The sequence below is a fragment of the Amphiura filiformis genome, chromosome 6 (genome assembly GCF_039555335.1).
Source record: "Amphiura filiformis chromosome 6, Afil_fr2py, whole genome shotgun sequence".
Lineage (NCBI taxonomy): Eukaryota > Metazoa > Echinodermata > Ophiuroidea > Amphilepidida > Amphiuridae > Amphiura > Amphiura filiformis.
In genome coordinates, this window is record NC_092633.1 from 76378517 (window position 1) to 76390756 (window position 12240).

The 12240-nt window shown below is 36.8% G+C and overlaps 1 long non-coding RNA gene across 1 annotated transcript; it reads left to right on the plus strand.

Moving 5' to 3' along the window:
- Positions 1-6774: 6774 nt before the first annotated feature.
- Positions 6775-11185, plus strand: LOC140156065 (uncharacterized). Its single transcript, XR_011859453.1, has 4 exons — positions 6775-6908; positions 9240-9388; positions 10213-10374; positions 10899-11185. It is a non-coding gene; the product is annotated as an uncharacterized lncRNA (long non-coding RNA).
- The last annotated feature ends 1055 nt before the right edge of the window (positions 11186-12240 follow it).

Genomic DNA, 12240 nt, shown 5'->3' on the forward strand with positions numbered 1-12240 from the left:
CGATTTTGGCAGGTCGAAAGGGGGGGCAAGCAATTTTTGGCACAGATATTTTGGGCACCGTTTCTATATTATGCCCTAAAAAGGTGTAGGAAAACGCTACGAACACGTTCAAATATGCAAAATTTCCTGCTCGCTCCGCTCGCATTATATGTTAAGACACTTGGAGGCTTTAAACTCGGGCTCCCCAAAATCTTGCATGTGTAAGGGGGGGCAAAGATTTTTGGCACGTCAAAGGGGGGGCAAAGGTTTTTGGCACGTCGAAAGGGGGGGCAAAGATTTTTAGCACGACCAAAGGGGGGCAAGCGATTTTTGGCAGACCATTTTGAGAATTCACCCCCCCCGGGGGGACACAATAATTATTGCACCACCCCTAACACATGATGCAGTCATGTCTACAGTAGAATTCATCTAGCTTCATCTCGACCTTTGCAGGACTTAAACCCCATTAAAAGCTATTAAACCAAGATAACACTCATTGAAACAGCTCAACTGATTAAATCGGATCTTCTCTGGTTGTGCACATGTGTCTGTTTTTGCATGTGCGATATCGCAATAAAGCTAAAAAAAAAAAAAAAAAAAAAGCGCAGTGATTTATAGTGCGCTACGCACAGGCACAACGCCTAGACGTTGATCCACAAGCCTCAGCACACTTTACAGGTTGTCGCTGACCACTATGGCCCCACATCATTCCATAAACCATTAAACAACAATTCAGGGGCTTTGCTGCTTCAAGAGCGCACACCCTAGACATTCCACAAATAACCATCGCAACCAGGATCAGCTCCCCGATTTTCGTACGGGTTACAACGAGACAAATTAGCAGTGAGTTCCTTGTCCAAGGGAATTTCAAGCTAACTCAATTTTTCCACGAGAGCATACTAGGCACCACCAGGGTTCGAACTCGCAACCTCTCGCACCATAGTCGAACGCCTTATCGATTGAGCTAACTTGACTGCTAGGTATTATAGCTTCAGTTGGGTAACCGATTATAAAGGAAACGGAAGGACACAATGGTATGTGGACCTTTGTTCACGAAATGAGGCAATGACCTGCTTTTTGTTAACCAGCATTCTTGAAAATGAGCAACATAATGATTGTTGACTTGGAAATAATTTCTTCATATTTTTGGTGTTATTTATCGTTTTATACATATCCTTCCTAAAACACAAAAGTGCGACCCTCTCCAAACACCTAAATTAGCTACATGTTACAAAACTATATTTTCTAGAATTTCATAGAATAATTTAAATGTAGCTTGTACCGTTTTTTTGTGGCATCCTTCAGAACGGAGCGGTCCGTTACCAATATAGCTCAATATTTTCGGTCAAATCTCCATTCAATTAACACGGGGAGTTGGCTAGCTATGAGCTAGCTATGCTTTACCCTCACTCATATTCTACGAAAGTGCGACCCCTTCTGAACATCTAACCTAGCTGTAATTTTAGGTCATGTTAGAGAAATATATTTGCTAGAAGTTTGGAGAATAAATTAAATATTGGCTGGTTATTTTTCACACAGTGATGTAATGATGTTAACTAGTCAAGTGCCCATTCTTCCAACATAGGCCTACATCATTTGTAGAGGTCACGCGTCAATGGTGAGAGCACTGCAGGGTCGGATCCAGGAATTTTTGATAAAGGGGGCGCCTTTTGGTCGACGACGAAAGAAATGTGTTAAAGGGGGGTTACCCCCTCGAAAACTCAACGGTTTTGGCCCATTGTTTGCTGTTCATGGCCGAATTTGTTCCTTTTTTTTAAATTTCTTACAATTTTTGTATTTTTAAGTTACCGGCGCCCTTTGCTAGTCAAAAAATAGAGGGGGCGCGCGCCGGCTGCGCCCCCTAAATCCGCCCCTGCACTGTGTATTGTGTATAAAAAAACGGACAGTAACTGCAGTAGGCCTATGAATAAAAATTCCTTTAAAAGGAATAGGGCGAGCAAATGAAAAATTAACAAGAGAAATGAAAGAATGAGAGCTAATGAGTAAACCCTTCACAATTAAAAACGGGGAAAATATGACACAACATCGATTTCTAATGGGGGAATCGTGAACACAAAACGTAGGCCCTATAATCAACATGTTTACTCCAAGATAAATGTGGATCAAAGTAACACCCCGTATTTGAATTCATCTACTCTTTCAATAACGTTGTTTTTGTAAGTAAGAGAAGCTAAGAGAGATGGGTGGGCGTATCGTGTTTAAAATTAGAAAAAAGGTTAGCAAAATTGCAATTGCTAATACGCGGAAATGAAATTTAGGGTATGAAATTTGATGCAAGGCAAAATCCCTGTTTAGGGTGTGAAAACAGACACGTTTTTAGGGTATCGTTTTAGCCAAGGGTTAAATCCTTGTTTTAGTATGCTTTTCAAAAGTTGTTTATCGCGGATGGTGTACCGGCCATGGGAGTGACCCCAGGATAGTCACCCCAAAGTCACGTCCATCCCCCGGCCGGGCACACTGTCAGCACGAATATTAAATCAATTTCTGTTAGGGGTTGTGCAATAAACTTGCTCGTGTGCTCTTATCTGCTGATATCAGAACCCCAATTTGTGATTTAATGAATGCCCTCAACTGGAATAAACTGAATAAAAGGTGGACAAACCATCTCCTTCTCATGGTTTTTAAATGCCTCAAGCATGATGGACCATCATATCTGCATTCTCAGTTTTTTTTTTTTTTTTTTTTTATCTTTGGACAGCCATAGTGTCACTGTCTATGATCATATTTACCCATGATGTTCACTCTCAGAGAACTCGCAGTCAATCATGCAATACTCTTGCTATTCTTTGATTTTTGGAGTACCGGTATAAATCCTGGGAAGCGTAGGCCTACATTCCATTAATATAGAGGCGCTACAGTATGGAACAAGCTTTCATCTGATATACGCATTAGCCTATAGTTTGCCATAAGTTTATTATGAAATAGCAACGTGAATCATAATGTACAGTATTAAATATAATACTAGATTGCTTTGTAGCTCTTTGTAGTTACAGTAAAAATAATAATGTAAAAATAAAAAATCATATTTGTAAAATGTTATTTGTTAAATTTGTTTTGTATCAGGGTCTCATGCTTGCCCACACCCCTTTCGGCTCGCCAAAATTTCTTGCCCCCCATTTTACCCTCCCCAGGACTCATAATTATTGCACAGCCCCTAATAGAGGGCATATATGAATATTTTATATCTGTTAACAAATATGGCAAAACTCAGTGCCAAAAACGACCATTTTATGTTGACCTTCGATTTTCAAGAGGTCACAGGTCAAAAACGTTTGGTTTCAGGCATTTGTCATAATTATTTCAATATCTTAATTTTTTAATTCCATGTTTTTTACCATGTAGGCCTATAATAATTTACTTTTTTGGGTCAAAATTAAGCAAAATCATTAAAATAATGCATTTCCCCAAAAAATATTGCATCAAGATATAAAGATAAATTTGTGGGTTAACGAATATTGAAAATATATGTGACATGTATTTTCAACAGCAAATATAAAGAATGAAGTTCATACTTTATTTACTTTCAAAGTTATAGCTGTTTTTATATTGACATTTTTGGTAAAAAAGGTAAGCATAGGGGCCTAAGCAAAAGCAGGCCCATAAAAGTCTATGCACTGTCAGCCATCAGATCATTTCCTTTTTATTATCTTACTACAATAATTACTTGAGGGGGCGCAACACTAAATCACTACGCATTTTATGTAACAACGAAATTCGGCTAATATAGTGCATAGTGAATATGAGATTGTAGCGACCATATCTACCGACATGTTCACTTTAAATCACTCAAAATCAGCTCATATGAATTCGACAAGTGTCTTCAATGATAAGATGCAGTAAAAACCGGACATTTAATCTCAAAAGCAATTCTCTGTAGCGGATGAAGACAACTTCCGATTTTGAAATGTGAGTGGTGAATTTAGTAAATTTTTAGGCCATATTTTTGCACCGCGAAATAGCGAAAAAGTCAACGGTCATCGATATATGCCGACAAAAGTTTTGGAATCTACAGAAACAGAGCTTTAATTTGATACCAAATTTATTTTGCCAAGTATTGCAGGGACGCCAGGAATGGCGCTCGAAGTAGGCCGAAATCACACGTTATCCTATGGGACGCTTATTTACAGCCTGTCTCAAAAAAAATTGTGCAAGTGAAAAGCGCCCTCTCTGGCAATTTGAAAATACCGTTGTGACATAATGCTTACATCAACGTCAAGGGCGTCGTCTTAGCTCTCAAGTGCCGTTTGTTCTGTTCAATTTGCTTGTTTTAATCTCGAGATATGTTTAGTTAAAGACGAAAGGATAAAATCACAATTGTGCCACTTTTACTAGGGAAGAGGGCTTTACATGTAACAGTGATAGCATCAAGTTTATCAAGAGTTCCTTCGTGAAATCAAAAGAATGCATCAATTACACAAAACAAAATGTTTTTGACTACTGTTTTTACTGTTTTATCATGATGCAGGAATGATGATTCTCTTTTTCCACCGTTAAAAGAGATTAAGAGATAAATAAATATTTCACATTCTGCTGTAAAAATTAAATACATGTGCCTGTCAATGATTTTATTATGGTAAATACTGTTCTTTTTAGTCACTTATACATGTTATAAGACACATATTGCGCACTTATGCATGTTGTATGTTAATGAACGCGTATTACTTGTTGGGAGATATATTAGACAAAATAATGCACGCGTGCTGATGTTGATGCGTCTAATGCATGCGCCCCAAATGGGGGAGTGCATTAGACGCATCAACATCAGTTATCATTGATTTACATGTACAGCTCTCTTCCCTAGTAAAAGTGGCACAATTGTGATTTTACCCTTTCGTTGTTAAATAAACATATCTCGAAATTGAAACAAGCAAATTGAACAGAACAAACGGCATTTGAGAGCTAAGACTGCGCCCGTGACGTTGATGAATGCATTATGCCACAACGGTATTTTCTAATTGACAAAGAGGGCGCTTTTCACTTGCACAATTTTTTTTGAGACAGGCTGTAGTGTTGCGCCCCCTTGAAAAAAACACCCAATCAGTTAGAATCAATCAATTGTAATATGGCGTCGGGAATTTTACATATTGGTACGTACAAATACATAAAAATATATGTATAAGTAGGCCTATAAAGTAAAAGCAGGCACATAAAAGTTTAGCGCACTGTCGATTGCTTTTTGGGGCGCCCGCTACGGCGGGCCCCTATATTAGCCAGATTTTTTGCAAAATCTTTCAAATTTCGGTCTTGCCAGAATTACTTTTCATCTATTTTGTTAAAAGGTGCGTGCTTAGAATAAATAACACAACTAACTTGGTTTTGATTTTATTACTGTTAACTAACATGCATTGAATGCAAGTAAAGTAGTTCTATATACGGCGGGAAATAACGCTTGAAATACGAAATTAACGAAAATGCCTTTTAAGTATTCTAAACACGCGAGACGCAGATTCACGTTCCAGGTGAAGTGCGACAGTGCTGGAATTAATAGAGACGGCAAAGTCGTATGACACGTATTTTGGCTAATAAAAATATTTTAGGTGTTCCAATAAAAATATTTTAGGTGTATTTCCGTATGGAGAAATGTTATATTATCGGTGTATTTCCGCATGAGGAAATGCAATATTTTGGGGTGATGACCTATATAACACATTTGGACGTCGTGCATTCTGTAGGGTGGCTACTGAGACAAAAAATAATTTGCCAAACTACCTGAATAAAGGTGATGGAAGCCCTGCAGAGCTAGAGAGGGAGAGGCTTGAACAAAATCGATATTGTATGACTACTTTTGGCATTTAGTTCTGTTGTTTAGCACAAAACATTCTGGCTTAATAGCAATGATTATTAGCAATGATTATAATTTATGCATGCATACTATCACGTAAGTAAAACCCTGAACATGGTCCAGTATGTATTCAGTATTGAATATTGTGTGAAAAATAACTTAAATATTTATAAATCACCTTTGTAACAATTTATAGTTCTTATGATCTATTGCTATAACACGTTAAGTGATCTTATCTAGATAAGACCACTTAACATGTTATAGTCCTGGGACTAGTATGTCTCGTATAAAGCATTGTTATCTAAATAGTAATATTCATATCTCTTTCAGTGTTGATTTTTTTTTAAATCTCTTAATAGCACTTCTTCAGATTTTTTGTTCTTGTCTTGCCAAACTAATGCTCACTGGGTAATTTTTGCTTTTCTTATTTCATTTTACTTTATTTTTCAAACTTTGCAGCGATTGCTGGTTTTAATGCGGGTTCACAAAATCTGTAGACTAGAGCGGTGTATGTGTTCATATAAATTTAGAATAGACGCATGTCATTATTTTTTATGTCGTTTCAATCCTGAGTTTAAATCGGTTTTTTTTATAAATACCTGTCATAAAATTAATTTGCATATTGTTTTAAATGGCGATGTATATATATAGGCACCAGTTTTTATGCATTTAAAGCAAGCTTATAATTTATTCATAATGCCTTGCATATTCTGGGCTAATAGTTTGATCAGCTCGCAATAGGCGGGAAATGTTAGGCTTTTACCACTACACCAAAAAGTAGACCCACGTTAAGAGTGCTATTACTTGACCTGTCTGGTCTTTATTTTGTGTTAAAGAAAGTAGACACAGTGTATTACATGGATTACTACTTCGTGATGCTTCTGGCGAGATGTCACAAGAAAATTCTCAAAATTAAATATTTTGATATTAATCCGCGATATTATAAGGCCCGCCGATTACGAGCTAATCAAAGTATACCCTGGTGAAATATATAAGGGTGATCTATCTCATCGCGCTTCATCATTTCATCATACATTCATCATGGAGACCAGTCGTTATCTGTTGGTCCTTGTGTTTATGCTTGGCACTGTAAACTTCAGTGATGCAACTGCTGATATTGTCATGGGTAAGTCTTGAGATTGTTAATTAATTCAAATTCGTGCCCGTTCAGTAATTGTGCGCGTGACTAATTAAGGTTAGCAATTATTTTAAACTGTTGCGATTTGGTAGTTCACAGCATCTTTATAGAAAAAATTACATTGATCATTTCATAGCGTGTAGAAGAATTCAAATATCACATATCCTTTTTTTATAGGTCCTGTGGTTCTTGAGTTATGTTGCAAAGAGGGCTGAAACAACACTTTTGTAAAACGCAGGCCCCTACATAACTCATTAACAACAATAAATCAAGCAAGTTTTCAAAGTATGAACTTTTGCAAAACATCAAAGTGTTATTTTTCAACAATATAGTGATTTAGATAGCAGTGGCGTTATAGCCAGCACTTTTTTTTTCAGAGGGAGGGGGGGGCAAGACAAATTTAAAGGGGCACTTTTTGGCGACAATACCAGTTTATGGTACAAATGCGCGCGAAAAATTTTGCCATATTGAAGCTAAACTGGTGAAATATGGTAAAAAAAAGTGGAATAAATTCGCGCGAAGCGCGCAAAAATTGGCAATTTTTAGGTAAAAATGACAAAATATGAGGTTAATTTGTTCAGAAACACGAAAAGAATCTTACATATCGGGGCGGCCACCATCCCACGAGGGGGGGAGACTTTTCCACAGGGGGGAGCTGCCCCACTGGCTACACCACTGGGTGATACAATTTTGATCTACAGGGTGTCCCAGAATGATTTATACCGTGTTTGAACAAAATATCAAAAAAATATAGTCAACAGTGTATCTAATTTTAATAAGTGCAATACAATGCCAAACATGTCTCCTACTTATTCTGTGACTTTCATGGAAATAGCTTGATTCGTTTTGGCGTGACATTGCTATTACTGAAAATTGACGAAAACTGCATGTGTGTAATTTACAGTACAAAGGCATCATAACACATGGATCCTTTATCACCATCGTCCAGCCGCACTGTGCAATATTTTGGAGAAATCCTACATTCTTTGATAGGAAATACACCAAATTTGGCAAAGATGTAGAGCTTACATAATTCTAAATAATTCTTGATATGGGATTAAGTGAAACATTTCAATATGACATCAGATATTTAGGTTCAGGGCCATAACCCGGGGGGGGGGGGCACTTCAATATGAAATGGATATATAATAAAAGCTAACATTTTATGGCAAAGAAATACTTATCTATTTTGTGTCCTCTGCCTTTGCATTTTATGCTTGTAGTATCATGTTAAATCATGTAAATTGTGCTAATGTGTGATGTGGGGTTCTTCTCTCCCCTGTATGCATGAGAATGATCAACCATGAAAAAACCTGAAATGTTTGAAAAAACCTTAAAAAGTGCCTGAAATTAAACCTGCAAATTCTCATGTCTGCTGTATACACTCAAACGCTATAAAAAGGGCTTTGTTATTACACTATTTTGCACCTGATCAGCATGATCAGGGTGAATTTTTGAGGGAAGCGGGCTCCTTTCCCGATTTTCTCTTTCATACGCTACTGAGAGATAGGCCTACTTAGGATTTTTTTCGAATTCATTGCTGTGTTTCATACACGCCTTCATGAGCTTTTTGAATATGCTTCTTGCGTGGAGTGTGAATAAACAAGTTAGGTGTGAAGCATGCACGAAAGGATAACATCGATTCACGTCTGCGTCTCTTCATGCCCATAGGTGCTATAGTATGAACTTTCATTGGATATTCTACCATTCTGAACCAAGCATATGTACCTCAAATCCAACCTTTTCATTCTATCTCTTGTCAGACAAACATAGCTAAACATAGGCTTAGTCCAAGTGTCCCTTGAACGCAGGCCCTATATTATAATTACAATTAGTCTCACATCTCATTATGAGAAAATTGTCAGCTTTTATTTATCTCAAACGTTCAGCTTCTTCCCGCCCGCCATATTGGAATGGAATTTATTACCCTCATCATTACTCGAGGAATCATTTAGCCTACACCTGGTCTTAAAAGCAAAATTATTAATAAGTAGTGTAGTTATTTTTGTACGTTTAAGTAGATTGAACAAGTGTAATTATATTAGTTGTAAGGTTTTGATCCGTGTCTGATGACCGGCGTCAGTATTGTATTCTCAGTCAGATATTGCCTTTTGCCAACATCTTGGTAGATGTAGATACCAAAATCTGCATTTTCTGAGTATCTTGGTAGATGTAGATACCAAAATCTGCATTTTCTGAGTATCTTGGTAGATGTAGATACCAAAATCTGCATTTAGGCTGAACAAATAGGGAGAGGGCTTGGATTTCTGCTGAACTTTGCTAAATAACTAATACATGTCAATGTCGTTTTCTACACAGATTCTAAAGAGCTCGAAGGAAGATACGTGACCTTCTTTCTACCTTTTCGAGGCTTTTAGAACAGGAAGACACAGAACGGCTGAAAGACCTCTTTACTAAGGATGCGGTTCATATCAAGATAGGATCACAACCTTCTTTCGGCAAAGATGGTATGTATAAACTTGAAATGTCAATCGTGCTACATCATGTAGGCCTAGAAGCAAAAGCTAGCAAATTAGCATTGAGTATTAAGGTATTAGCCACTTCAGCTTCTCCTCAAAGTTTTCTGATAATTTCTTAAAAAGAAAACATCACAACTTAACAAAATAATAAGGTTTATAATTGGAGATTATTATCGTATCGTTATCGTCTAAATATTGTCAATTGCTTAAACTCAAAATATGATGGCGGTCATTGCAAAGTAACCAGTGGTTAAGCAAATGTCAAAATCTGTTATTATATGGTTTGTTGTGAAAATGTTTAGGAAAAGACACTTTTGTCCGAAAGTCATTTTAAGGTTAGCAACTATTTTAAACAGTTGCGATTTGGTAGTTCACAGCATCTTGCGAATGGTAATGAGCTTTGGCAAAAAATGCCAATCATTTGGTCATTTCATAGCGAGCAATTCACATATCACAGACATACTTTTGTAGGTCCTGTGGTTCTTGAGTTATGTTGTAAAGAGGGCTGAAACAACAACACTTTTGAAAAACGTAAAGAACTCATTAACAATAAATCAAGCACTTTTTTAAAGTATGTGATTTGTACTTGTAGACATTCATTCGTGCCTGATGCCCTGATGATATACATTTAAATAATGAAATAATAATTAAATAATGAAATCTTTTTTGCTGCTTCGACCAACAATACGTCGTGTAGCCTTAAGGTCAGATCAGAGGTCACGCCTGGACCGTAGCATATCTAGTTCGTTCTTTCTTTCTTTTGTATTTCTTTTGTTTTTATTGTAAGAACCTTTTTAAAACTTTTCTGACAGGCGTGAAGGCGAATTGCGACAAGCTTTTGGGGATCTTTGCAGAGAAGAATTTTGCTCGTCATAGCAATACGATCGATCAATTTGGCATTGTGGGTGACTTTGTGTATGTTTGGGGAATGGAGAAGCATTCGACTCTGATGGCGTCACAATATCCAAGGTTGCGTAAGTAGCAGACACTTAAATTAAATGGTCAGAAGTACCGGTATATAGGCAAATATTTCTTCTTCATCCACTACCACCAATTAATATTTATTATTTAGTTCCTTTATCAATTTTCTTTGTAGTCGAGTTGCATGATGAAGACTTTTGTCGAAATGTAGCCATTATCAACATCAATAAAGTTACTGCTACGTCTGATGATATCAAATTTCTCACTAGCCGCAGTCTGTGGCCCTCACGGACTAAGCGAGCTCGTAGCGCGAGACGTTCAATCGAGCGCGTTAGCGCGAGGTTGCTGATGCAACCTCTCTGGATAGTATACTAATACAGAGCCCGCGAAAGTAGTGCTAATTTCTCACGTGTACTACCAATTTTAATTGGAAAAATGTACTTAATAATTATTGTTCTTTTTCTGTCTTACTTTGTTCACAAAGTAGTGCTAATTTCTCACGTGCACTACCACCAATTTTAATTGGAAAAATGTACTTAATAATTATTGTTCTTTTTCTGTCTTACTTTGTTCACAGCGTCGAGCGAGTGCTGAAGTTCGATCAAGATGACAACTTGCTTATCTACATTCAAACGCTCTACAAACTCTTTTAATCAAATATATACCATCAAATAAACAAGTTAATAAATAAGTATATGAAATCGAACTCAATTCCAAAAGTGCCTATGTCCACTGTTTACAGTTATGAGATAAGGTTTTGTTAATTGTAATGTAAAACTTTTAAACAATTTGAATTTTTCTTATATTATATGGTAAAGGGCTGGCATAATACTTTATTGTTAACAAATAACCTTTTTCAGCGTGAAATTTTCGGTCACAAATTTGAGCTTCAACATAAATTGAGTGATAAAGAGTTCTTCACACCCCTGTCAAAGTATCTTGCGTCCTGGCCAAGGATTTGTGTCCAAATCAACTCGGTAGCCGGGGGATTCAATGTGGATGTGATGGGAGACTTTCAAGACGAGGTTTTAAATGATATTTCAGTGTCACCAATATCAGATTCCGAACACTGACATGGGGATGTAATAAAATACTTTTGGGTGAGACAAGTAGCTACCTCAGAGTTTGAGTGGGTTTGAAACAAAGTCTGATTACGTAACTGCTGTAAAAATTCTTTGTGGGGCTTTGGAGGTTAAGACAGAACTACAGTCCTTTTGTCTCAGAACTACTTGTCCTTTTGTCTCAACGTTTACGTTTATATTGTTCTTGTTGCTGTTTTTGGATTTAGCGTCCTTGGTTCTCGTAGCTTTGTCAAAATTCTTGAGTAATTTAGACAACTTGTTTTGTTGTTGTGTTAATGACGGTGAAACAACTCGTTAAAATGTATTTTTTTAAATAAATTTTAAGTCTGATTATGTACAATTAATTCAACTCGACTCCAAACAGAATTGGACTTAAATCCTCATGGAATTAAGCTCTTCGTAAGATATCTCTTTGGTAATGGCAATGATTCTATATAATAATGCTTGAGTAGCAATATTAATAAACAAGGTAGGCATTATATTGAATAAAAGAAGGAAAAACATCAGTAAGACCTAAAGTACGTGTGTTATTCAGCCGTATACAAGCATTTTAATGTTATATAAAGTCGTCCTAGTGCCCTGATGATTGTGGCATATTAAAGTATTGATATATAATATAACCTAGTAAATCAAGTGTGGTATATTCAGTGAGTGGGCACTCATTACGAAGTAACTTTATGCAGTTATAAAGTGTTCACAAGCTTAAGGTTTTCCCCTAAGACTTTCAAAATAAATCGAAAAGGACGAAAAATATAACAATAGTAGCCCATTTTGTTTTACGCACCTAGTATAGTCTAATTTTACGATGTCAATCAACGCGTTCGGTCACGATGGCTC